Source organism: Choloepus didactylus, chromosome 21 (assembly GCF_015220235.1).
Source record: "Choloepus didactylus isolate mChoDid1 chromosome 21, mChoDid1.pri, whole genome shotgun sequence".
Taxonomy (NCBI): domain Eukaryota; kingdom Metazoa; phylum Chordata; class Mammalia; order Pilosa; family Megalonychidae; genus Choloepus; species Choloepus didactylus.
The window spans coordinates 6,531,565-6,559,060 of NC_051327.1; the positions used below are offsets into that span (position 1 = coordinate 6,531,565).

The following is a 27,496-nucleotide window of genomic DNA, read 5'->3' on the forward strand; positions in this document are numbered from 1 at the left end:
GTGAAATATTGAAAAACTGCTTTATCATAAATATAGAGCAAGAAAAGTTTGTCTTTTCTCATAGAGTCCATTATGTGTAGACATGGTGAAACTTACGTAGTGTAATAAATCAAAGAGTGGAAATAAAATGTAGAAAATGGGAAAAAATGAAAGTTTTTATTTGCAGAAGACATGTTTTGGTATATAAAAACTTCTATCAAATTTGCAAAAGAAAACTAGAAGCCATTATTAATTTTAGGAATGCCACAGCACCTGAAATAGAAATAAAACTCAGTTTTTATATGTTAGAAATTTATTAGGAGATTTAATGCATGCTCCTGGGCCCAAAATTTGATGTCATCAGAATTTTCATGTCCAGTTCGGTGGTATTTACACCTACAGTTGACACTGTCATGGGAAATACAGCAATTTCATGGATGCCACTGAGATTAAGTCCATTATCCTCATGTTCCAGGAAGTGATCATTCTCATCCTCTCTGACCAGGATCTCCAGCCTCATAAGTTGTGAAAAGCAGTTTAGTGTATCCATCACTGGCTACATCATTCCAAAGATTTCTATCACAATGAGACACTTGCCATATCTATAAACATGAGTAACATATGGTGTCTTTCCACACCACAAGTTATTTACAAAGGTTCCTTTGCTACAATAGGGAATATTTGATTCTCTAGTTACATTCTATCAATGAATTTAATCAGACTGCTAAGCCACTGGTGATCTCTTCTTCCATGAGGCAGTAAACATGTACATGGGGCTTGTAATGGTTAGTTTATGTGTCAAATTGGTCATGTGATAATGCTCAGGTGTCAGGTCAAGTAAGTATTGGCCTGTTACAGCAAGGATATTTGTCTGGTTAAGGAGCCAGAAGGCTGGTTTATTAAATCATCAGCCAATTGACTGCATCTGTGACTGATTACATCAATGTATTCCATGATGAGAGAATTCAATCAGCCAGATTTAATCAAATCAGTTAAAGACTTTTAAGGGAGAAGAGAGAGAACTTTCACTTATTCTTTGGCTAGCCAGTATTTCCTGGGGAGTTCATTGAACATCTTCATCAGAGTTGCCAGTTCACTGCCAGCCCTACAGAATTTGGAATCATGCCTCCTGCCTAATACTTGGACTTGTGCATCCACAAAGTTGTATGAGACATTTTAATAAAATCTTATATTTACAGAAATAAAAAACAAAAATAAAGCAAAATATTGACTTTGATATCAGTCACATAAGAATATACATTGTATGATTCCATTTACATGAGGATCAAAAATGGTAGTGAAAACTTCTGATACTTGAATTTTTCATATTTTCATAATGTTTACATTGAGCATGTGACTGAAACTGGGAACAAAGAATTTCCTTGTGAGCTTGCCATATCTTGTCTCTTATTCTGAGTCTGGTTACAGGGACAATATCCAGTTTTTTAAAAATTCATGGCTTACCACATGACACTTTTCCAGATATATGTTATCATTCAATAAAATAAAATTTTTAGAAAAGTCCATCTGACAGTGTATTAGCTTTCCATTCTGCTATGACAGACATAACACAGTGGGTTCACTTAAAAATGGGGATTTATGGCTCATGGAATTGAGGGTGGGAGAAATCCAAAATGATGGCATCAACAAGAAAATGTTTTCTCTTCAAAGTCTGTAATATAGTGGTAGTGGGTGCCAGTGGTTCTTGGATTTCCTTGGCCTTTATATCTGCCTCCAGGCACGTGGTTATACCCTCTCCTTTCTCTTTCTATTTCCATTGACTTCAGGAGTCTGGCCTTCCTCATGGCTTTTTCTTAATTTGGCTTCCAGTTTCTTTTCATTTGTGTCTGAATTTCTTCTGCCTATTTGAGACTCCAGTAATGTATTAGGGCATACTTTGCTTCAATTGTCCACCTTAAATAAAATTGAATGTAGTTTATGGTTAACAAAAAATATAAATTAAGTACATAATTCAATTGTCATATCCTTCCATTGTTAAACATTTTAGAGTATTGTATCTGGTAGCATTGCCCTTCACATATCCATCTCTGTTGTGTGGGATTTATTGCAGGGTAATTATTCCTTCCATCAAGGCAGCTTCCTACAGCAATACTTGGACTTCTTTGGAACATCAAGTGCATTTATGAAGCAATAGCTGTCTAGATTTGTTATTCATTAGCATTGACAGTTACTTGGACTAGGTAAGATATCTGAAAGAAAACTTTCATTTCTTCTTTGCCTAAGAATGGTGAGATGCAGGAGAGGGGCAAGGAAACAACATTCGTATTTGGGGCAGTTGAATTTCCATGGTTGCTTATTATAGTTTGGTTCTCATCTTATTCACAAAGGAATTTTTTCAGTAACTGAGAGTGGAGATGGAAACCTTGGGTATTTAATGATATAAATAAAATTTACTGAATTATAATTTGTATTTGAGGTAGAGAGTTTCCAGATATGGCTGCATTGTTCAACATTTCTCTGAATCCATTTCTTCTATGTTATGTTCTGCTCTTCCCAAGAAGAGGTGGAGGTCTTTCTCATTTTTTATTGTGGACTGGAATTCCAGTTGTTTTTAAAATTTTGTCAAAGAGAATATGGAAGAAGTTGTATTGTGCCTTGAGAGTCTTAGCTCATTTATGCTGCTGTTTCATGGAACCCTGGATCTTCCATCTGAACAACTCCCAGCTACCTGATGAAATATGAAAGGACTTATGCACAAGAAACCAGTTATCTCAGTAAAGATACCTTAATTCAGCCTATACCTTGAAAACCACAAGAATGTAAGAGGGTTCAGCCAGAATCAGATGAACCTTACCTGATTACACACAGATGAATGCAGCCCCATAAAGTGATAGTCAGAAATCATCACACTCCAATCCATAGACATTGCTGCAATAGAAGATTCTCTTAATCTATTTACTTTTGGCAATGATTTCTATACATCCATAGTTAACTGTTACCATAGTGAATGAAAATAATTGAGGGCAGTCAGAATAATCAGCTGGTAATTACTGTGAGCATTCCTTCATATATTGAAGGCAGCTTTCATGATCATATTTTTATTCAAGTTTATTTCAGTTAATTGTATTAAAAATTGACTACCATTGTGCTTCCATTCAGGAAAAGTAGGGGATAATGAATTGACATGCATGTTGTGCAGTAATAAATTGTGCTAAGACACAGAACTTCCATTTCCAAGGAATTATTGGGCAGGAATTTAAGCTCTTGTGTAAGTTATCCCTTCATCATGAGGTTTGAAAGAAGTTTTGGACAAAGAGGCAATGATAACTTGGATGATAGGATCCATAAATAGACTGCTCACTAAGAAAAACTTAATGTTTATGAAAATTTAAAGAAAAGTTAGTTTTTTTTTCCTAGGAGTGGAAAATGTCTTATTTCTTTTCCATTAAATAATACCTAACATAGTACCTGGTCCTGCAACATAAAGCATAAAACATCTTACATGGAAACAGAAAGGTCTTGCTTAATTAGTGTATGTAAATCATCAAAAACAATTCTTTTATTTAGAAATAGTGTGGATGATTTAAATTGTTACTTCATCATATTCAAGATCATATCTGACTCTAAGAAAAAGTCTGATTCTTTGAAATTTCAAAAAATCACAGTTCCATGTTCTGAGACTTTGAGCTCTCCAGTGACAATTCTTCAGCTGCAGGACCCATTACAATTTATAGGTTCCCACCAAGGAATCTTTTCAGAGCCCCGTTTATGTCTTTATTCCTCAGAATGTAGATAAAGTGGTTCAGCATTGGTGTGACTAGGGTGTACATCACTGAGGCTGGTGCACTTACATGTGGATTATGGATAGCAAAGGAACTCACATACACACCTAGACTTGAACAATAAAATAAGGAGACAACTGAGAGGTGGGACACACAAGTAGGAAATGCTTTATATTTCCCAAAAGCTGATGATGTTCCATGTATGGAGGAAACAATCTTAAGGTATGAAAAAGTAACACCAATGAATGGCACTCCAGCAAGCAGCCCTGCTGCATAATACATCACTATTTCATTGAGGAAGGTGTCAGAACAAGCAAGTTGAATTATATGATTAAGTTCACAGAAAAATTGGGGGATTTCTGAGTTTTCACAAAAGGACAGTTGCAACACCATGAAAATTTGTAACAAGGTATACAGGACACTTATGATCCAGCATCCCAGAACCAGCAGGCCACAGAGTCAGGGATTCGTGGTGACTGTGTCATGCAGAGGGTGACAGATGGCCAGAAAGTGGTCATAGGCCATCACCATCAGAAGGAAGTCATCCAAAACTACAAATAATATGAAAAATGACATATGAGTGAGGCAGCCTTCATAGGTTATGACTGTGCTCTGTGTCTGTATGTTAACCAGCATCTTTGGGACAGTGGTGGAGGATAAACAGATATCTATAAAAGACAAGTTGGAAAGGAAGAAATACATGGGTGTGTTGAGGTGGAATCAAAGATGGTGACCAGGATAATGAGTAAATTCCCAATTATGGTTATCATGCACATGGACAAGAAAAGCCCAAAGATGAAGTTTTGCAGTTCTGATTCCTCAGAAAATTCCAGGAGAAGAAATTTTGAAATTCTTGTTTCATTCCCTGGTTCCACGTGATTGGTGCGACCACCTGGTAATAGAGAAAGAATGACTAACTTTACAACAAGCACTCATTGGTGACCTAGTATAATTTACAGTTGCAGAAAAAAAAATTTGTATATTTTGTTTATGAATCTTGTCCCATTCAGGAAACTTTTGTGCCGTCTCAGATTATTGATCCCTGTCCTAATTCCAAAAAATACCACCAACAGTAATATATTCTATAATTTTAAGAGAAATTCATTCATTCATTTGAGGAATGCTTATTGTGTTCTGATATTTTGGCAGACACTCTAGGCAATAGGCATACTGTGTGAAACAATGTCTATGTTCTATTGAGGAAGAAATATTATAAGCATATAAATACATAATCAAAACATCAGATTATTAAAAACAAAAACATTAAAGAAAGAATGAGCAGAATATTGAGTTTTACCACTTTTCGGCAAGACAAGCATACAAGGTGATATTTGATATCAGTTATTTCTGCCTTATTGCATGTTATATCTTTTCTTCTTTCTTATGCTTAGTTTGCCAATCATTCTCTAGCTTCTTCAGTTGTTCAGTTAGGTCTTTGATTTGAGCTAGTTCTACAATTTGATGCATGCATGTTGGGCCATAAATTTCTCCCTCAGCACTGTCTTCAGTCATCCCAGGGATATTGATAAGCTGTGTTCTTATTTTCCGTTTTCTCTAGACATTTACTGATTTCTCTTGCAATTTCTCTTTTGCCTTACATGACATCTTTGCATTTAAAGTCTATTTTATCTATATTAGTATTGCCACCCCTTTTTTCTTTTGGCTGAAGCTTGTGTGGAATACCTTTTCCATCCTTTCATTTTCAATCTCTTTATGTTGCAGTATCTAAGATGAGTCTCTTGTAAACAGCATACATTTTAATCAATTGTGCCAATATGTATCTTTTAATTGGGGAGTTTAATCCAGTCACATTCAGTGTTATTAATGTGAAGGCAGTTCTTGAATAAACCCTTATCTTTGGTTTTTATTTGTCATTTCCATTTTCTAACCCCCTCTCTTTTTTTCCTCCGCATTTCCCTCAGCTGTGTGCCCTTCTCCAGGCATCTTCCCCCTTTCTATTTTTTTCTCAGCTGGTAGAACTCCCTTTAATATTTCTTGCAGGGCAGATGTGTTTTTAAACAATTCTTTCAGGATTTTTCATCAGTGAAAATTTTAAACTCTCCTTCAATTTTGAAGGAAACCTTTGCTGGAGGATGAAAATTTGCCAGGTATTTTTTATGTTTCTGAATATTAAATATGTCATTCCACAGCCTTCTGCCTCCATGGTGCCCACTGAGTAGACAGTATTTAGTCTTATTAGTTTCACTTGTATGTGGTGGATTGTTTCTCTCTTGATGCTTTCAAGACTTTCTCCTTTTAACATTTGACAATTTATTCAGTATATGCCTTGGAGTGTGTTTATTTGGATTTCTTCTACTTGGAGTTTGTTGGGCATCTGTAATTTGCTTATATATGTGATTTAGAAAGTTTGCGATGTTTTCCCCAACTATGTCACCAAACACTATTCCTAGCCCTTTATTCTTCTCCTTTTGGGTCTCAAATGATTATTATACTTGTGTACTTCACTTTCTACATCATTTCCCTGGGTCCATTTCCAATCTTACAATATTTTCCACCATTTATTCTTCTGTGCATTCACATTCAATTGAATGTTCTCTAGTTCACTAATTCTTTCTTCTGCCTTTCCCATCTGCTGTTGCATGTCTCTAGTACAATTTTAAGTTGATCAACAGTGTCATTTATTTCCATAAGATCTAATGATTTTATTATTGTTTATGCTCTTCTAGAGCCTTCTTGATGTCCTTTATGTCCTTAACCAACTCATGGAAATTGTTTTAGAGCTTTGCATGTACATCTTTGATTAATTGCTCCAAATTCTGTCTCCTCTGACCTTTTAATTTGGTCATTTGTCTTGCCCATATCTTCTTGTTTCTTCATGTGCTTTACAATTTTCTGTTGGCCTTGGAGCATTTGCTTATCTTGGTAAGGTTATTTTGGGAAATGGAGGATTATTTGAACATTTATCTATCTATTTATAAACACACACACACATATATCTGAAACACAGCTTGCTAGAGTGCACATACCTTATCTTCCCAGCACTTGTTGCTCTTGAGCCACCTCTCAACCTCAAGCCAGCTCTCCCCCAACTTTGCCTATTCACTGAGTGAAGGTCATAATTGGTAGAAATCCAATCAGTAAATGTTCTTCTTGTGGTTGGGGGTTGGGCCTCCTGCATTTTTGGGTGGAATTCTGCTCCAGGGTTCAATGTGTTCAGGATTTCCTGGTGATCTAACTGGATCAATCTGGGGCAATTGGTATTTGTTTCTCACCCTCATGCTTAAATGCACCACAGTCCTTCTCTATCATGCACCTATGAGCCTTTGGGTTTGAGGAGGGGCTCCAGGCACTTCCATGCATCATCCTGCCTCCCCCACCTCTAGTGGGTGCACACTGTAGGCTTCCTTGGAGGAGGAGGAAATGCAGTCACCACTAGTCTGCTGATTCCAAAGTTCTTCACAGAAGCTCTGGGCTGCAGGGCTGTGACTGGTTATTTCTCCAGCCAACTGCTGAGATGGGTGCACAGGAAATGGAAAGCTGCTTCTTCCCATGCTTGACAGCAGGCTCCAGCCATCTGTCCCTGGTGGTTGTGTCTGCAAACACACTTACCTTATCATTTCATGCACTTTCTCTCTGCCTTTCCATCCAAGTCACCACTATGTGTTGCAGAAGTCCCTGACTGAGCCAGGTGCACCCTCAAGCTGCTGTTCTGGGGGCACTTTCTCCATTTTATCTAGTTTTTCTCATGGAGAAGTTTGCTCTGCCTCTCCAATCTGTCTTTCCAGAAGTTGGGATTATTAATTTAATAGGCCAAGCACTCAATATTAGGGCTTGCCTTATGAAATGTATTCCTGCGAAGAGAGGCTATGCCTATTTATGACTATGCCTGAGTCATCCCCAGACAGTATCTTTTGTTGCTGAGATATGGCCTCTCTCTCTAAGTCAACTCTGCAGGTAAACTCACTGTCTTCCTCCTTACATGAGACATGACATCCAGTGTTGTAAATCTCCATCACAATGTGGGACATGACTCCCAGGATTGAGTCTTCTGCTGGCATCATTGGATTGAGAAAGCCTTCTTGGACCAAAAGGGGGAAGAGACACAAAACAAAACAAAGTTTCTGTGGTTAAGAGATTTCAAATAGAGTCAATAGGACATTCTATAGGGTATTCTTCTGCATTATTTAGACCTCTTTTTTAGATTTTTTTGTGTTAGAATAACTGGAAGGTAATATCTGAAACTATTGAACTATAATACAGTAACCTTCATTACCAAAGAGGATTGTACAACTATGTAGCTCATATGGTGTGAGTGTGTGGTTTTGAAAAGCTTGTGATGGACACTTCCTTTAACCAGTGTATGGAAAGATGAGTAAGATAATAAAGAGAGAAAAATAAATATCAGGGGTGGATAAGGTGTATTGGAGGTTTTCAGTGCTCTTTTAATTCTTATTTTTATTTTTTTGAAGTAATGGAAATGTTCAAAAATTTATTGTGTTGAATGCACAATAAATCACCATGTATCACTATTTGATGATACCATGAACGACTGATTGTGCACTTTGGATGAGTATCTCTTATGTGAATATACCTCAATAAAATTGCAGTAAAATGATATAAAGAGCTAAAACAATAGACCTAGAAGAAAATCTGGAGAAACTAGAGAAAGAGCAGAAAAATACAATTAAGGCAAATAGAAGAAAGGAAATAAAATTAAAGTGGAAATAAATGAATTGAAGAACAAGAAAACTATACAGAAAATCAATAAAACAAAACATTGCTTCTTAGTGAAGATCAGCAAGATAAACCAACCCTTATCTAGATTGACAAAGTAAAAAAGAGAAGAGATACAAATAAGTAAATTCAGAAATGAGAGACAGGTCATTATCATGGAACCCAAAGAATAAAGGTCATAAGAGGATAATATGAAAAGCTGTATTCCAACAGACTAGATAACTTAGAAGGAATGGACAATTTCTTAGAAACTCATGAACAATCTATACTAACTTGACAAAAATGAACACATCAAACCAATTACAAGTAAAGAGATTCAGGCAGACTTCAAAAACCTCCTTACAAAGAAAAGACCAGGGCCATGTGATTTCACAGGGAAACATCTTCAATATCTCTTTATAGGAGGTAGATTCTCAGAACTTACACCCAAAGCCCAAGCAACAAAGAATTGATAAATGGGAACCTCTCAAGATTGAACATTTCTGTGCTTCAAAGAACTTTGCCAAAAGGGTGAAAAGCAGCCAACTCATTGGGAGAAAATATTTTGTAACAATCTGATAAGGTTTAATATCTAGTATATATAATGAAATGCTACAACTCAATATATAAGGACAAGCAACCCAAATATAATGTGGGAAAAATATATGGATTGAATTTCTCCAAGGAGGATATACAAATGGTGTGCCAGCTCAATGTATTATGTCCACCAAAATGCCATTATCTTTGATGCAATCTTGTGTGGGCAGACATATTAGTGTTGATTATATTTTGGAATCCTTTGTGTGTTTCCATGGAAATGTGATTCAAGCAACTGCGGACTTGGACCACTGTGGGAAGTACCACTGCTTGTATATGATTGACAGTGATACGACACCCCATCCTCAAGCTGGAGCCCAGAGATGCCCAGGGAGGCCATGTTCCCAGACTTGGAGCCAGAGAAGTGACCTGGGATCCCTGAGGGCTGAGAACTGACACCATGAATGAGGAGTTTGGGGGCTGTTCCCAGATGCTGTTGGTACCAGAACACAGTTATAAGCCCCAATATTGCTGCTGCTTCCAGAATGGGAGATGGTGACTGTCCTGGAGCCCCAGACACTGAGGGAGGCTGGGTGAGAACAGACTGAGCACAGGACCCTGCAAAGGAAAAGAAGGATAGTGCGTTCACAACAAAGGCTCCAAGTGGGCCTGGGATGGAGTAAAGAAGTGGGTCACCCATGAACTAATAACAGGGTGTTTCACCTGTGCAGTGAGCCAAGAGCATGAGGAGGAGGGGAGCCTAGGCCATGGTGGAGGCACCCAGAGCTCTGCTGAGAGCCACAGTGGGCAGGGCAGCCTCAGGGACTTCATCCACCAGGCTGCCTGGGTATTGGGTGGGAGGGACTTCATACAGATTTGCTCACTGGGCCCTGACTTTTTTGGCTTTTATAAAGGGGATTTATTATGTTACAAATTTACAGTTGTAAGTCCATAAAAGTGTCCAAATTAGGGTATCAACAAGATGATACCTTCACTGGAGAAAGGCCAGTGGTGCCCAGAACACCTCTGTCAGCTGGGAATGCACATGGCTGGCATCTGCTTGTCCTTTGCTCCTGGGTTCTGGTTTCAAAATGGCTTTCTCCAAAATATCTCTGGTCTTCTGTCTCTTTTGGCTTCTCTCTTTCAGCTTGGTTCTCCTGGGGGTGTTTCTAAGCATCTGGGAGTCCTCTCTCAACTTCTCCAGGGCAAACTCTGAACTTCATCTCTTAGCTTAGCATCTCCAAATGTCCTTCTGTCTGCATCTCCCAGCATCTCCAAGCATCAGGGTCTGCATCAGCTCTTAGCTTCTCCTAAGTACTCCAGTGAACTAATCAAGACCTATCCTGAATGGGTGGGGTCCACACCTCCATGGAAATGATTTAATCAAAGGTCTCACCTACACTTGGTTGAGTCACATCTCCATGGAAACAATCAAAAGGTTCCAGCCAATAGGATTAGATTAAAAGGTCATGGCTCTTCTGGGGTCCATAACAGTTTCAAAGCAGCACAAAAGTCCTGCATTATTATTAGTGACTTTAAGTGTAAATGGATTAAACTCTCTTTTCAAAAAATAGAGATTGGCAGAATAGAAAAAAGCATGACTCAACTATATGCTGTCTACAAGAGACTCATCTTAAATTGAAAGATGTAAGGAGGTTGAAAGTGAAAGGATGGAAAAAAAGTAGCAACCAAAAAAGAGCTGGGGTTACTACACTTAAATCAGATAAAATAGACTTTAAGTGAAACACAGTTACAATGGCCAAAGATGGTCATTATATACTGATAAAGGGGTCAATTCAACAAGAAGATATAACAATTATAAATTTATATACACATTATAGCAGAGCCCCAAAACATATGAAGCAAATATTGATAGATTTGAAGAGAGAAATTGATGGTTTTACATTAATAGCAGGAGACTTAATACAACATTTTCAATAATGGATAGAACATTAAGACAGAGATCAACAAGGAAATACAAGACTTGAAGGATAATCTAAATCAAGTACACCTAAAAGACATATATAGAACACTTTGTCCAACAAAAGCAGAATACACATTCTTCTCTAGTGCACATGGATCATTCTCCAGGATAGAACATAGATTAAATCACAAAACAAGTCTTAATAAATTTTAAAAATATTAAAATCATGAAATGTATCTTCTTTCACCACAGTGGAATGAAGCTAGAAATCAATAACAGAAAGAAAAATGGAAAATTGACAAATATGAGGAAATTAAACAATACATGCTTGAGCAATCAATGAGATAAAGAAGAAATCAAAAGGGAATTTAGGAAATATCTTGAGTTGAATTAAATTGAATATACAAGTGTCTTAGTTTTTAGGCTGCTCAAAGTAAATATGTTGAAACAGGTTGAGTTTAAATATGGGGATTTATCTGCTTACAATTTTGAGGCCAAGAAAATGTACAAATCTCCATGGCTTTCTCTCTCTCTTTGTAGTCATCCCATTTATAAAGGATTCCAGGAAAGAATTAACACCTATCCTGAATGAGATGGGTTACACTACACCTAACTGAAACAATCTCATCAATAGGTCCTGTTTACAATGGGTTTACATTCACAGGAATGGGTTGGATTTAAGAACATATTGTTCTGGGGTACCTCCAGCTTCAAACCACCACACTCCACCCTCTGGACCCCCAAAGGACATGTTCTTTCTATATGCAAAATACATTCATTCCATCACAATATCCCAAAAGTCAATAAATCATTTCAGTAACAATACTGAGTATAAAGTCTCATCAAAATCAGTTATAGGTGTGGTCTGTCCTCAGGCACAATTCTCAGCAGTCTATAGACCTGTGAAACCTAGAGAACAAGTTATCTGCTTTCAATATGCAAAGGAGGGACAGGCAGAAGATCAACATTCCCATTCCCTTAGGGAGAAATCAGAAGGAAAGCAGAGGTCACAGGTCCCAAACAATTCCTGAAAGCCTGCAGGGCATACTCCATTAGATTACAAAGTCTGAGAATCCTCTATGGAATAATGTGTTGTCCTCTGGACCTGAAATAGGGGTGGCTCCACCCTTTCCATGTGCTTGGGCAGCCCCACCCTTTCCCACACTTTCCCCAGTCACCTGGGTGAAGGCTCCAGTCTTCAAGCATTGGGGTTCTGTCTAGGTTCTCTGTAATTCATGGGAAACAGGCTTCACCCTTTGAGAAAACTGGGATGGTGGCCTCTCGACAATAACCAGGACATATGCTGGTTACTGACCAGGGGCAGGGCAGCATAACTCTTTCTGAACAAAGGGGCAGAAGGCCCATTATCTCCAAGAGCCAGGGCAGACTCGCTCACCCTTTCCACATAAGTGGGTGGGTCCTCTCTCTTGGCCCAAGAAGATGTCTTCAGTCCAGACCTCAGCTTCTATTCTCCTGTCTATGAAGCAATTTTTTCTTCTGTCTCTCTTTTCTGTCCCTTTTTGTCTAGTCTGGCAGTGGTTCCATTCATACAGAGAGTTTTGAGGTCCAGAAAATGCCCAAATCAAGGAATCATCAAAGCAATTCTTTCTCCCCAAAGACTGGCTGCTAGATATTATTGGCTCCTCTGCCACATGGCAAGGCATATAGCAATATCTCCTAGTCTCTCTTCTGGGTTTTGTTCCTTTCAGCTTCTTGCTTCCATGGTGTTCTCTCTCTCCTGGGCCCTGACTTTTGTCACTGCCTCCTATGGTGACTGAGCCTACTGGTGGGACCCTACAGTGTGTCTGCCTCCTGGGCCTCGGCTGATAGACATGTTCTCCCTGAAAAGGCTCTCAGGCTGGTCCCCAGGGACACAGAGCTGTTGCGTAGTCACTCAGGCCACTGAGCACCCACTTTGCCCCCAGCCCTTGCAGATCTGTATGAGCCCCGGGCCTGTGGGAGTGACCCCAGTGCTGACACAAGGGCTCCCTGCCCCTGAACTGGTTCCAGCCCCACTGCCTCCCAGAGCATATGGGAACTTCCCCCAGAGGGAATCCTGCCTCCCCAGCCCCTCTGCTCCCCAGAACCCTGCTCTTTAGTGGCTGAACTTCAGACTCATCCACAAGGGCGTTTCCAATATAAACATGAAGTAGCTGCAGTAGGGAGCAGTGACAGGATTCCCTGCATCCCAGAGTATAAAGTTCATGGGGGGCATTTTCCATTATTGAATAAATACAGGAAATGAATAGCATATATATTTATAATTTTTGTCAAAAGGATTATATTGCACCTGTTATTCTGTACTAGATTTCTTTTCAAAAATATCATTTCAATTCTATTTTGTCAATAAAATTTCTTTAAAATATTTTTCATACTTTTTCCTCTCTCTTCCTCCCAAATTCAGAGGTCAAAGCCAAGCTCTAGGAGGTACCCTTGGCTCCTCCCTTATTGCAAACACCTCTAGAGGCCTAAAGCATGTCCTATTAAGGCCAGCTTCTGTCTGTCCTCAGATTAGTCCACTGCCATCAAGGGGCAGATTAGGAGCAGGAACAGGAGGGGCAGGGCTCCCACAGTGTCCTCCTGCTTCCTCCCATGTCCCCTATGGGCACTCTCCCCACAGCAACCACAGGGAACTTGAAAACATTCCTCAGGTCCTGTCACAACCCCACTTACAAACTTGTATTTTCCATTAGCAAACCGCAGTCCTGGCTCTCACATCCCACCTCTCTAACCTCCTTCACAGTTTACTCTTTCACTGTGGCACAGCCCCCAGCCCCATCTTCCTTCTGTGGGACCTTCCCCAGCAGCCATTTCTGAACCCACAGTGGCCCCTAGTGGACAAAATTACCTCCCAAAACTAGAGGAGGCACCAGCACTGGAGGAGGGCAAATGTACCTAACCAGTACTCTGGGTCAATATTGGGGAGGTTATGTGAAGGTGTGAGTTTTCTTTTAACTTTTCATTTCTTTTCTGGAGCAATGAAACTTCTGAAATTAATCATGGTGATGCATGCACAACTAGGTGATGATACTGTGAACCACTGTTTAATTCACATGACTGTATGGTGTGTGAATATATCTCAATAAAAGTACATTTACAAAACAAACAAAAACAAGGATAAGCACCCTTCATTGCGTGAAATGTCTCCTACTCAAAGACCTCATTTTGGATACTCTCCAAATATTTTTAAATTAAAAAATTTCAGTAAGTATTTGAGGAAGCCAAAACAGCATTGAAATAGATATTGACATACTTTCCCATAAATAATGTGAAGAGAAGTAGGGGATTTAGTATGTAGCAGGAAATACTGCCTTGTTCTAAATGGAGAAAATTTTTAAAAGCAACTAGATTGATTCAAGAATGAAAAATACGAATTGAGAAATATAACAAAACCATAAAACACACTTAAGAATCTGTACAAGAATTGAAAGGAGAAACTGAAAAAAAGGTGAAAAACATTTGGGAAGAGTTAACCAGCCCATTTGGAGGAACTGATTTAAGAAGGTCAATGTGACCATGCCTCTGGAGCAGCAGTTTGGGTTTCCCATCTCTAAGGACTGTAGGAACGAAGCTGAGAGCTCTTCTACCTGCTACCAATTTTTAATTACTCTGTGCTCAGAGTGAATGAACTGTGGACATATGTGCATCACCAGAAAACCATGGTGATGGGTCATCATAGAATTTTCAGAGCTAACACATTCTCCACATTGTGAGGTTGAATGGCTGCTATGTACAATGTGTGTTTTTACATGGACATTGCTGCTACTTGTGTAATATTTTGTCTCCAAACTGGAATTTCAGACCCCTAAACACAATCACATCCCCTCTGCTTCATTGCTCCTTGCTCTGCATCACTTTCAATTTAATGTCCAAATCCCACGTGGTATACAAGGGTGACCTCCCCCTGTGTCCCAACCACACCTGAAAACCTTGGAGGTGTCCCCCACTCAGCATCTCTTGTGATAGCATCAATGACAGGACTCCAACTGACAAACTTCCCATTTGAGTCAGTAGGAAAGCTTTATTTAGAACACATGTTAAAGCACTTGAACATTTTCATACACATCCTTGAATGTATACACATCATGTTTGCAGTTCTAACTTGGATTTCCTCTTTTGCTTTTGGATTCAGAAAGCAAAGATGATCAAATCTAGCACAAGGAGATAAGGTTGCTGGTATAAATGTAATTTTTAAAGTTTGAAAGTGGAAAAGAGCAATAGCTATTACTTCATATATTATTTAAGTTAAATATATAGTTGCATCTAAACTAATAAATTAAATAATTATAAGTAAACATTTGATTTCCCTAAGTGTTTATATAATCAGGAAATCCTAGACAGATTTTTATTCTCTTGCTGGGAAATACTTTTTCATTGCTGTACCATAAAAATTGACTTACAAAAATTGATTTAGATTTGGTGTCACCTGGTATTTGGGCATATAGTGTGTGTGTGTGTGTGCGCACACGTGCGTGCGTGTGACTGGAGCATCCTGTACATAGTCTTTAGTATCTTCTATTTTTTCTTGATATATTGCAGATATCCTACCACACCAATAAATATTTTAATAAGGTTGTTTATATTAAAAGTTATCAATTCTTGCCTTCTTTCCTTTTCTACTTTTTTTTTGTTGCTATGGTCTTAATAAACCACATGCTATTAAAAGGTTAACATATTCTCCTGGGCCTAGAGTTCTAGCCCTGGCCTAGCTCTACAGTTGCCTGTCCAAACCATCCCTGGGTCCCCCATGGGCTGCCCCCGCCTCCCCAGGGGCCATCACCTTTCCCACTAGGTGTTCCTGTCCCTTCTTCAGGGAACCCTCCCTCACCTTCAGACAGCAGCACCTGCCACTCTTTTCTCTCTCCTCCTGTCCCTGCTTCCCCTCTAGGCTGGGAGCTTCAGGGACAGGGAACATGTCTGTTTTGTTCAACAATGTGTTTTCAGTGTCTGCTGCAGGGCCTGCATCCAGCAAGGGATCATTAAATGTTTGCTGAATGAATGCATGTGAATGATGAGGCCTGAGAAAGAAAAACATCCCCTGACATTGGGAAACAGATCTGACACTAACATACAGACCATGGTGTTCTCCATCTGGACAAAATCTCACAGAACATCAGTAGCTGAAAATGCCACTCTGAGACCACAATAAGGTGAGGAACATCATGGTCCCTGTGCAGCCCACAACATGCCAAACATCTTTCTCTCTCAACTGAAATGAGCAGCTGATACATCTTTACCAATTACATACAATTTCATCCTTGTTCTAGTCTGCCCCCACTGTAGATAAGATGTTTTGAAAGTCCCAAGTAGAATTTTCCCCACTTTCTGACATCAAATCTTGAGCATCATGAGACCTTCCCCCAAATCTTCCAACTAAATCCAGCTAATAATTGTTTATTTCTTACATCCTGTTACAGAGAAACCCCATGTTTTCCCATAGTGCATGTTCTCCCACACTGCAACAAACAGTAATCCTAACTCTTTAACTGAAGTTGTGTCCTGGTGGTCGCTGGCTGAAGGACATTGGCTAGCCCCTTTGAGGGCCTCTCTTGTCACATAAAGATGATGATGACAATGATGGTGATGATGATCACAAACATGTTTACAGGGACTATTTTGTGCCAGACCTGTTCTGAGCACTCCACATACATTACCCTGTATTTAATCCCCAAGAACTCCTGGAATCACTGCTGTTTTTCAGCTAAGGGAGTGAGACATGTAGAGTTTTAGCACACTGTCACCCAGCTGGTCAGTTACTAGAGTGGGGTTTGAGACCAGGTGGTCTGGCTCACACTTTAGGGTCCAAACCAGGCTTAAAGGCTTAGGTAGGACTTGGGTTCCTGACCAGCCTTTAACTCTCATAGGTCTTAGAGCTCATTGGAGTGTGGTGGGGAGGAGGAAAAGGTGCTGGGGAGTCTGCACATCAGGCCAGGGGGCAGGGGTGGCACCTGTCACCTCGGAGGTGACCTCGATCCCAGGTAGCCATATTTGCTGTCTTAAAATGACCCCACTAGGCTCACTGGAGGCTCTCCCAGGGACTAGGGCTTGGCCTTCATGGATCTGGTCTGTCTGTGCAGGACACTTGGAGTAAGAGTGTGTGCACTGGGGAGATGAGAAGGTGCATCTCCTGTGCTGGGCACTAGGGAAGGCATTTGGCAGAGACCAGATAAAGCAGAGAGGCAGTGATGGGAGAGGGTCGGAGAACAATGGAGGCAGAGAAAGAGAAAAAGAGATACTGAGAGAAAGAGAAAAAATGAGGGAGGGAGGGATAACAGATCCAGGGAAGAGAGGAGGGAGAGGAAGAGGCACAGAAAAGACCGACATTGACAGAGCAAGACAGGTAGACAAACGCAACACCCCTAGGGAGTGCTTAGGTCAGCACAGGGCCTATTGCAGCAGTGGACAGAGCTTTGAGAGCCTGGCCTAAGGTTTCGACGGTCAGTGGGTGTGGTTGGAGGCCCCTCCCTTTGGATGTGGCCTCCTGTCAGTCAGTTGTCAGGTGGGCGGTGCGTGCGCTTGGGCACCGCCTTCCTTCACGGCCAACCTGCATTCCTGGGAGTGACCAGAGATGATGCTAGGAGCCTGCGCCTTGGGATAGGATAAGGGCCGCCCCGTCAGAAGTGGGCGGGGCCATCCAAGTCGGGAGGTTCTGGTGGGGCCTGAGGGTTTGGGGGCGGTGCCTATGTGGGGTGGGGCCGGAAGCTCCGGTCTCTCCCTCCCATGATGCTCAGTTCCAGGCTGGAGGCGGTGGTGTTTGGAAGTTCACGGTGGAGGGCTTTGTAGCCAGGTCTTTAGCGATGGCTTCGGCTCTTCACACACTAGGCCATGGTGAGTTCTCTGCGCCCTGGGATGTCTGTGGGAGGTGTTAGTCCTGTGCACTGAGGAGGGAGCAGACCCATCTGCTGAGTTTTTTTTATCCTTTAACACACTGAAACTCCCCGCGTTGTTTGGTGGAGTAGGTCGTGGTGGATTTGTCTGCAGTGGACCCCGAGAGGAACTCCAGATCAATGATGGTATAAATTATCATACTTCCATGAATTGTATTAGGATACAGCTGTAAAAATGATTGATTAGCTCCAGGATGCCTGTATGTTTCCCTTGTCTAGGGCAGTCCTGGTTTATGTCTTGTCCTACCTATAAGTGTAACCCCCTTTCACTCCCAAGAGTATCCTGGTATGGACTGTGTGTTACTTGGTCATGTCTTTTAGGTCTAGTGTGGAAATTTCTCTAAAAACGATTAATGTAGTGACTGAACAATAATTATTTAACTTAAAAACTTAAAAATGCACAGAAAGTTGGCTAAACAATCAAACACAGACATGTATGCTTGAGCTGGGTTGGCCTATCCATGCAGAAGATGCAAGAAATTGAAAAGTGGATGTCTGGGAGGTTGTAGAACTGAGGGAGCAGGAGCTGGAGGGGAGGGAGGCTGACCTTTAATTGTGCCCCTTTTTCAACATTTGATTTGTTTGTATAAATATGAACATATGTTACTTTTTCACAGAATATACATTAATAATAAAGATCATGGGGAGGAGTCTCAACAGAGTTTGGAGTATGGCCTGTTTTGTGACTTTTGCCACCCTATGGGTTCCTGGTCAGCTGGACATTACCAGCCAATGGACACGATTTTGGATTTATGTTCCTGAGATTTTGGTGTGTAATTTTCCATTGTTATATTATCCTTATATGGTTTTGGTATTAAGATAATGTTGGTCTAATAGAATGAGTTGTAAAGTGTTCCCTCTGCTTTGTTTTCTGAAACATATTGTGGAGACTTGGTTTCATTTCTTTAAATGTTTGGTAGAAGTTACCAGTAAAATCATCTGAACCTGGTGCTTTCTTTTTTGGAATGTTATTAATTATTGATTCAAAATTTTAATGGCTATAGGGCTATTCTCATTATCTATTTGTTCTTGTGAGAATTTTGGTAGTTTTTGTCTCAGGAAATTGGGCCGTTTCATCTAAGTTATCAGCTGTTTGGACATAGCATTGTTCATAGTCTTCCTTGATTTTCACTTTAATGCTCATGGGACAAGTTGTGAGGACCCCTCTTCCACTCCTGATTTTGGTAATTTGTATCTTCTCTATTTTAGTTTGGTTAGCCAGGCTAGAGGTTTACCAGTTTGACTAATCTTTTCAAAGAACAAACTGATGTATTTGTTTGTTCTTAAGTTTACATTTCTAAGTGATTAACCAGCAGGGTTGTATGGTAAGTGTATATTTAGATTTACAAGAAACTGCCAACTAAGATCCAGAATGACTGTACCATTTTATATTCTCTCAAACAGCATTTGAGAGATTCAGGTTCTCTGCATTCTCACCAGTTTTAGGTATTGTCATTATTTTTTTTTACTTGTTTTAATAATGTGTAGTTATGTCTTATAGTGGTCTAATTTGCATTTCCCAGATGTTTAATGATAGTGAACATCTCTTCATGTAATTATTTCTTTTTGATGTACCTGATTTGGTGAATTGTTTGTTCATATTGTGCCCATTTTCTAATTGGATTGTTATTTTTACTGTTAAGTTTTGGACATTATATATATATATATATATATACACAGACACACATGCATATATATATATATATATATATATATATATTCTAGATATGGATTCTCTGTCATATGTGAGGTTTGAAAATATTTTTCCCCTGTCTGTACCTTGTCTTTTCATAATCTTAATGGTCTTTTGTAGATCATTATTTCTAAATTTTGGAAGACCAATTTATCATTTTTGTTTTTTGTTTTATGTGAGCCTGAGTCTCTGTACTCTCCCTCAAGGATCTGTGGTGTCATATATCAAATATGAACCATGATAGCAAAATCTTTCTCTTTCCCAGCCTGACAACTCCATTGATTCCTTCCTCTCTCTCATGTTCTTATCCCACATTCAATCCAGCAACAACTACTTCAAAAATATGTAAAAACCTGACCACCTTATTTCCCTCCACTGCTACCACTCTGTCCAAGCCACCATCAAATCTCACCTGGATGGCTGGTAACTTCCTAATAGGTGTACTTACTGACCTGCTTGCTCCTGTAGTCTATTCTTATCTGTAAACCAGAATGATCCTTTTAAAGCCTAAGTCAGAAAATCCCACCTCCATTCCCAGCTGACTCACAGCAAAATCCAAAGTTCTTACACTGGAATACAAAGATCTCCACAGTGTGTGTCCAACTTGCCCTCTTTTCTCATCTCCTGCACTCCCAGTTACTCTCTCCATTCCAGTTACAATAGCTTTCTAACTAATCTGAAGACAACAGGCATCCTATGGCCCAGGATTCTCTGCACTCAGATATTTTCCTGTCTCTCTCTGTCACATCCTTCAAGCCTTTGCTCACATCCCACTATCCAAAAGAGGCCTGCCATATATATTCTGTTTAAATTGAAATGGAAGCTGCTTGCTACCATCATCAATTGTCCATATACCATTTTTGCCTCCATAGCATTATTACCTTCTAACATACTGTGGTATTACTTATCAGATTTGCTGTTCACTTTTCCCCAGGTAAAATTTACTTTGTGTCTTTGTATCCAAAGTGAGTCTTTTGTAGACAGTAGAGGTGGATGATGTTCTTTTTATTCATTCTGCCAATCTCAGCCTTTTGATTGGAGAGTTTAACCTATTCCCGTATAAGGGAATTTACTGATAAGGAAGGATGTATTTCTGCTATTAGGTATTTGTTATCTATATGTCATATAGTTTTTTTGTTTCTCAATTCCTGTATTATTTCTTTTTAAAAAATAGTTGAATTTTTTTATGTGCCATTTTGAGTCTTTTTTCCTTTCCTGGAGATGTTTTATATTTTTTATAGGTTATCTTGGAGATTGAATTTAGCATCTTAGACTTAGAAAACATTGTTTTAATAATATCAGCTTGGTTTAAATAATTACAAACGCTCTGCTCCTATATTATACACACAAGCCCCCTTTTATACATCATGTGCTCATTTATGTAGATTTATAATTATTGATTTTGCATTTATATTTTAAGTCACATAAGAAAAGAAGAGGCATTACAAACCAAAAATAAAATAATACTGACTTTTATATTAACTTACGAAGTTACCTTAGCATGTGCTCTTCATTTCTTCTTTTGGCTTCTAGTTACTCTCTAGTGTCCTGTCTTTTCAGCCTGAAGGATTCCCCTTAGGACTCCTTCTAGCATTTCCTAATCAGGTTTAATGAAGTCTTCCAGCACTTGTTTATCTGAAAATGTCTTAATTTCTCTATGATGGTTTGAAGGTGGATGGACCCCAGAAAATCATGCTCTTAAATCTAATTTATTCCCATAGGTGTAAACCTGTTGTCTTTGGGAACATTTTTCTTTTTTAATGCAATTTATTAAGATATATTGACAAACCAGAAAATCACCCAAAGTGTACAACCAGTGGTTCAAGGTATCATCGTATAGTTGTGCATTCATCTCCACAATCAATCTTGGAACATTTTCATTACTCCAAAACAATAAAATTAAAATATAAATAAAAATTTAAAAGAACACCCCAAGCATCTCATACCCTTTATACCCCCTATTATTTATTTATTTCTTGTCTTTATTTTCTTACTCATCTGTCCATACACTGGATAACAGAAGTGTCCCTTCCTTTCCCTCTAGCTACCACCTCAATTCCCTGTTACCTATTTAGCATTAAAAGTCAGATGAGCTGTCTGTATGCATTGGTTCTAATTCAACTCATCACATTGCCCCTTAACCCCAGGTCAATTAGGCTTTACCTTCCTAATTCCATTTCAACTGCTCTGGTAAATCTCCCAGTGACCTCTGTGCAGTTGAATACTGTGGTCCAGTTTCAGTTCTCTCCCTGTGCAGTCAGGAGCATTGATTTTGCAGCCCACTCTCTCCTTGACAACCCCCTCTTCACTGGCTTCCAGGACACCACTCTCTCACTTCCCCTCTACCTCCTTAGCCACCTCTGTGTCCCTTTGCAGTTGACTCCACTATCTGTGACTTTGCCATGTTGGAGGTCCCCAGGGCTCAGTCCTTGATCCTCTTCTCTTCTTTATATACACATATCCTTGGTGTTGTCATGCAGTTTGAAGGTTTTAAATTTCTTCAAACACCAACAACTCTGCAATTGCTATCTCAGCTCACAATTCCACCCCAGAGCTCCAGAATCCCATTCACCATCTCCATGTGACTTTCTGATGGACAGTTCAGTCTTAACATTTCCAAAGCTGGACTCCCAACATTCCTGCCCCAGAGTACCCACCTGCATTCTTTCCATCTCAGTTCATAGAAAATCCATCCTTTCAGTCAAGATAAAAGCCTGGCACTCATCCTGCAGTGACTCTCACATCCCCCATACAAAGAGTCTGCCAGGTGTCAGAACCCTTCTCACCATTGCCACTGCAACCACTCTGGTCCTGACCTTCCATCACATCTTGCCTGAATTACTGTAATAGTCTCTTAACTAGTCTCCCTTCTACTTTTGACTGACTCTCCACCTCCACAGAGAGTCTCTTCTCAACAGAGCTGCCTGAGTGATTCATTTAAAATCTTTGTTCACATCCCCTTGTCTGCTGAGGTTCCTGCAGTGGCTTACATCTCAGTCAGTGACCCTCAAGGTCCTGCCCAGTTGGGCCCCCAAAATCTCTGTGACCCTTCTTTTCCCCTCCTGTCCCCATCTCCATTCCCAGTACAGGGACTCCTCACTGCTGAGCACACACTCCAGACCTGCCTCCAGGCTCAGCTTTTGCACTGCTGTTCCTCTCCCTGAAATGTCCTCACCTCCTTTAAGTCTGGACAAGTGTCACCTTCTCAGTAAGTAAAGACTGTTCAACCCACAGCTTCTTCCCTACATTCGTCAGCTTTATTTTTCTCCTTCATAAAGCAATAACATTAAATATTTCATAACATGAGTCATTTATTTACTATGTGTTTTCCCTTCCTAGAATGAAAGCTACACAGCCTGGGGTTTTCCCTGTTTTGTTTCTGTTTTAGTTTTTGTTTGTTTGTTTGTTTCCTTTCAATGCTGCTTCTCTATCATTTAGAATAATACCTGGGACATTGTAAGTATTCCAGAAATACATGTTGAATAATTGAATGTATCTCACTCTTGTTATTTCAAGCATCACGATATCCACTTAAAACATAACTCTGCAGCCCTAACTTGTGCCCTGAAATTTCCCACACTTTTTCCTTCTACATCAAACTCCACCCCAAGCTGACATTAGAGAAGTCTTCTCACTAAGTTGGAATCAAATGTCATCTCCTCCAAGAACCCTTCTCTCATCCTCCATTCTTTCTCTTTTCAAGGTCCTTTCACTTGGCTTTTCTACCTTATGCTAGAATTAGTTTGTAAATATCTAATCCTTCCTACAAATTTGTCCTTTGCCAGAGAGCAAATCAAGCCTTGTATTCTGTAGTATTTTTTTCACCCTACACAATATGTACCACAGCCTCTTTAAAAAGATTTGTGAGAAGGTGAAAAACTCCTGGTCCGTAGGGCAGCGGCTTTTAAAGTGTGTGTGAAGCGCTGGGACTCGGCTGGCTGCGGAGCGGGGCAGCTGGCAGCTTCTCCACCTCATGAACTGCCCGGGTCCATGGTCCCCGCGGAGCCCGGAGCGCCATGGCCTGGGCGGCGGCTGCGGCGCCTGGGAGCTGGTTCTGTGCGGAGCCCACGGTCGGCGGCGGCGTCTCCTGCTTGCAGCACCTGCCCCGCGGGGCCCCAGCGACGGCGAGGTGCCCCTGGCCCTGCTGCGCGGGGAGCCCGGGCTGCTCTTGGCGCTGGGCGCGGGGGAGCCCGGGCTGCTCTTGGCGCTGGATCCTGCCTTGGTGATGGGAACTAGGACTTCAGCCTGGTCGGGGCGGCTCCTCGCTGCGCTGCTCGGCGAACTCCGGGGCGGCGGGGCTGCGGGACGGGGACCAGGGGAGAGGAAGGCAGGTGGCCCGGCCGCCCGGCCCGCTGCTAGGTGGTGACGGTGCTCGGCCGGAGGAGGCGTGCGGGTTCCGCAAGGCGGACTAGAAAACCTGGAAGCTCTTCATCATTTACGACTCGCTCAGTAGCGAGCTCGGCTCCTGGACCCTGCTGCAGGCCACGCGGGGCCGGTCCCAGGCTGAGGACCCGGACTGTGACCATGTCGCTGCCCGTCCTCCAGCTCCATGGAGGACAAAGCTGAGGACCGCTCCTTTAGCTTCTGCCAGCGCCTGGCGGGGAAGGAGCCGGAGGTGGAGCAGCTGGTGAATATTGAAATGGTGTGCCTGCGGGGCAGACTCCATGAAGTGGAAGGGACCCAAGGAGAGTGCTAACCCGTGTACTGGAACCAGGCTGACAAAATACCAGTAATGTGTGGGCAGTGGTTTATTGATGGTACGTGGCAGCCCCTAGAAGAAGAAAGTAATTTAATTGAGCAAGCATATCTCAGCTGTTTTAGGGGTCAGCAAATGCAGGAAAATTTTGATATTGTGGTGTCAAAATCTAAAGTTGGAAAAGATGCTATTCGTAGTTTCAAGTTGAGTCTAAACCAGTGTAGTGGCACAGTGTGGATGAAGTATGTATTTATAGTGATGCAAAATCTAAAATCACAAGAAGAGTTACCCAAAAGCTGGGATTTTTTAAAGCATCAAGTAGTGGGACCAACTTCATAGAGGTTATGTGGAAGAAGCCACATTAGAAGACAAGCCATCACTGACTGCCCATATTGTACTTGTTGTGCATGGCATTGGGCAGAAAATGGACCAGGAAGAATTATCAAAAATACAGCCATGATGCAAGAAAGAGAGGAAAAGCATTTTTTCCAACCATGCAGCAAATTTTGAATTTCTGCCTGAGTCACAGTCAAAACTTATTCTTGATGGAGACAGTGTTGATTGTATTAATCCTGACAAAGTATGAGGTTTAAGGGATTTGCTGAACATCAGCACAATGGACATAATATATGATACTAACCCATTTTATAGGGATGAACTAGTTAAAGGACTTCAGCAAGAGCAAAACAATTATATTCTCTTTTGTGTTCTCAGAATCCAGACTTTGAAGAAAAGGGGGATGAATTCTCAATAGTACACATTCCTTGAGATGTGTAATCACTTATGACATAATGACTGGCTGGAATCCAGTTTGACTCTATGAATAGTTAACTGCAAAAGGAAGAAGAGTTGCCTGAAGAATAGTGGATGGATTATGAAGAATGGCTTCTTCTTGATGAACTCTATATAACAAAACAAAGGCTGAGGGAAATAGAAGAATGGTCACATGGATTCAAGGCATCATCTGTGACCAAACACTTGCCTTAAAATTTAAGGTTGAGAATTTCTTCTGTATGGGATCCTCACCAGCTGTTTTTGTTTGTTTGTTTGTTTGTTTGTTTGTTTTGGCATTGCATGGCATCCTTCCAGGAAATGCTGGAAGTCAAGACCATAGTTTGCCCAGAGATATTTGTAATTGGCTACTGTATATATTTCATTCAACAGATCCAGTGGCCTGTAGATTAGAACCATTAATACTGAAACACTACAGCAACATTGCACCTGTTCAGTTCCACTGGTACAAAACTCCTGATCCTCTGCCTTATGAGCATATGAAGCCAAGCTTTCTCAACCCAACAAAAGAACCTATCTCAGTTTCAGAAAATGAAGCATTCCAACCATACCAAGCCCAGAGACCTTACCAGTCTTATCTTGCCTGCACTATGGGGAATCTATAACACATATAGACAAAGCAAACATATTAGGAGCTGCTAGTATTGGAAAGGGACTTGGAGGAATGTGTTTTCCGAGATTTTGTTGTTCATCTACATCACTCCCATCTGAGACATAAAAGACCCAAGAGAAGATGAGAAGAAGCCAGTTGTCTCTCCTCCTACTACCACTGTGTCAATACAGACCCTTCCACACAGCAGTTCTGGCTTTCTTGATTATGCACTGGAATTGGATCACAGGATTGATTTCAAAGTTAGGGAAGGTCTTGTGGAGAGACGCTAATGATCAGCTGTCAGCTCACATACAGCCTATTAGTCATCTTTGGATGTTGCACTCTTTCTTTTAACCCTCATGTACAAATATGAGCACAATAATGATGCAAAACCTAGTTTAGATCCAATCTGAACACTTGAAGGACAATAATGTCCCCCCAATTCTCTCTCTCTCTTTTTTTTTTTTGGTTTAAATATGTGTCTCAAGACATGGTGATTTCAGGTTTAAGTACATTTTGGTATGGTTAGGGCAAGAAATACCTAAATTTAAAAGCACATTTTTATTTTAAAAACAAAACTTTTTTTCATTCCTAAAGAAATTATTTGCAGTTTTCATCATTTTGATTATGAATCTGACAGAAGCCCTTGTAGAGCATTGAGCAAGAAAGACAGAAGTGAGGAAAGTTTGAGTGAAGTCCATGTAAAAGTTATAGAGCATGATCTAATTTCTTCTGAATATAAAAGAATATTAATAAGTTGAATGTAATATATTGACCAAAATATGTTATAAATGTAAAATGGTCAAGGTCCATGATATTCTATGTAAACATTATAAGATGGTATCATTATTTTAGTGTCTATGAAAATATCCATCTCAACAATTCCATTGAAAGACAAGTATAACAGATTTAAAATGTTTTGAATTTAACTTTTTATTTTGTCACATGTACCTCAGAGAAGGTAAAGCTTTCTAAACTTAATATGGAGTACTCCATGATGGGTACATTTCATTAAGTTTATTAAAAATTAGTAAACTTCTTTGGAGTACAAAGTATGGTAGCTATTTTAAATGTATAAACATTTCTGTGCCAAACAACATAAATGAAAGGATGGAGTGCCCTAACAAATTTTAAAGTGTTTAGGAAAATGTAATTGAGGCCTCTAAAGGCACAATAGACCAGGATTCTGAGGTACTGAAGGGTTTCCTTCAGCTGAAATTGTTTCCACAGTGCCATTCTTTGGAGGAGTTCAAAGTGCATTAAAATTGTACATTCAATAATCTATGTAGTCGCTCCTTGAGGTAATTAATTGTGTTATTTTCATATTACATATTGATACATAACTAAGGCATCAAAACATTTAAGCTGCCTTGAATTAGATTACCATAGCAAGTCATGAGTGTAGACTAAAGCCAGAGAATGTTCTTTTTTTTTTTTTTTTTTTTTTTTAGAAATTAGAAGGCCCAGAATATGACAAAGACACATAGAAATTTAATATTTGATAAAGATAACATTATAAATCAGTGGGGAAACAGTGGTTTATTTAATATGACAATTAACCAACCAATCAACTATTTGTAAAAACTAAAACTAAATTCCCATCTCATAACATATCTCAAAAAGCGAAAAAATGAACGTACTAGAAGAAAATCAAGACATTGATTCATTATCAGGGAAGGGGAAGGCATGTTCATACATACGTGTGAAGAAAAGAAATTCTATACTGACATGCCGTAAACTGTATTAAAAGGCAAATAACACACTAAAAAAACAATTGTGATTTATGACAAAGGATAAACATTCTTAATTCATAAAGAACTTACAAAACAATAAAAAAAGCAAACTCTCCAAGAGAATAATGGAAGAAATGAACACACAATTCTCAAAAGAATGACCATATATGGCCAATAAACACGAGAAAACATGTCACTAAGTAATCAAAAAATATGAAATGTAAATGTAATCCTTTTCTGTGATTA

The 27,496-nt window shown here is 40.0% G+C and overlaps 1 pseudogene; it reads left to right on the forward strand.

The window, feature by feature from the left end:
• Window positions 1–23,410: 23,410 nt before the first annotated feature.
• LOC119518058 lies at window positions 23,411–25,930 on the forward strand (annotated as a pseudogene).
• Window positions 25,931–27,496: the final 1,566 nt, after the last annotated feature.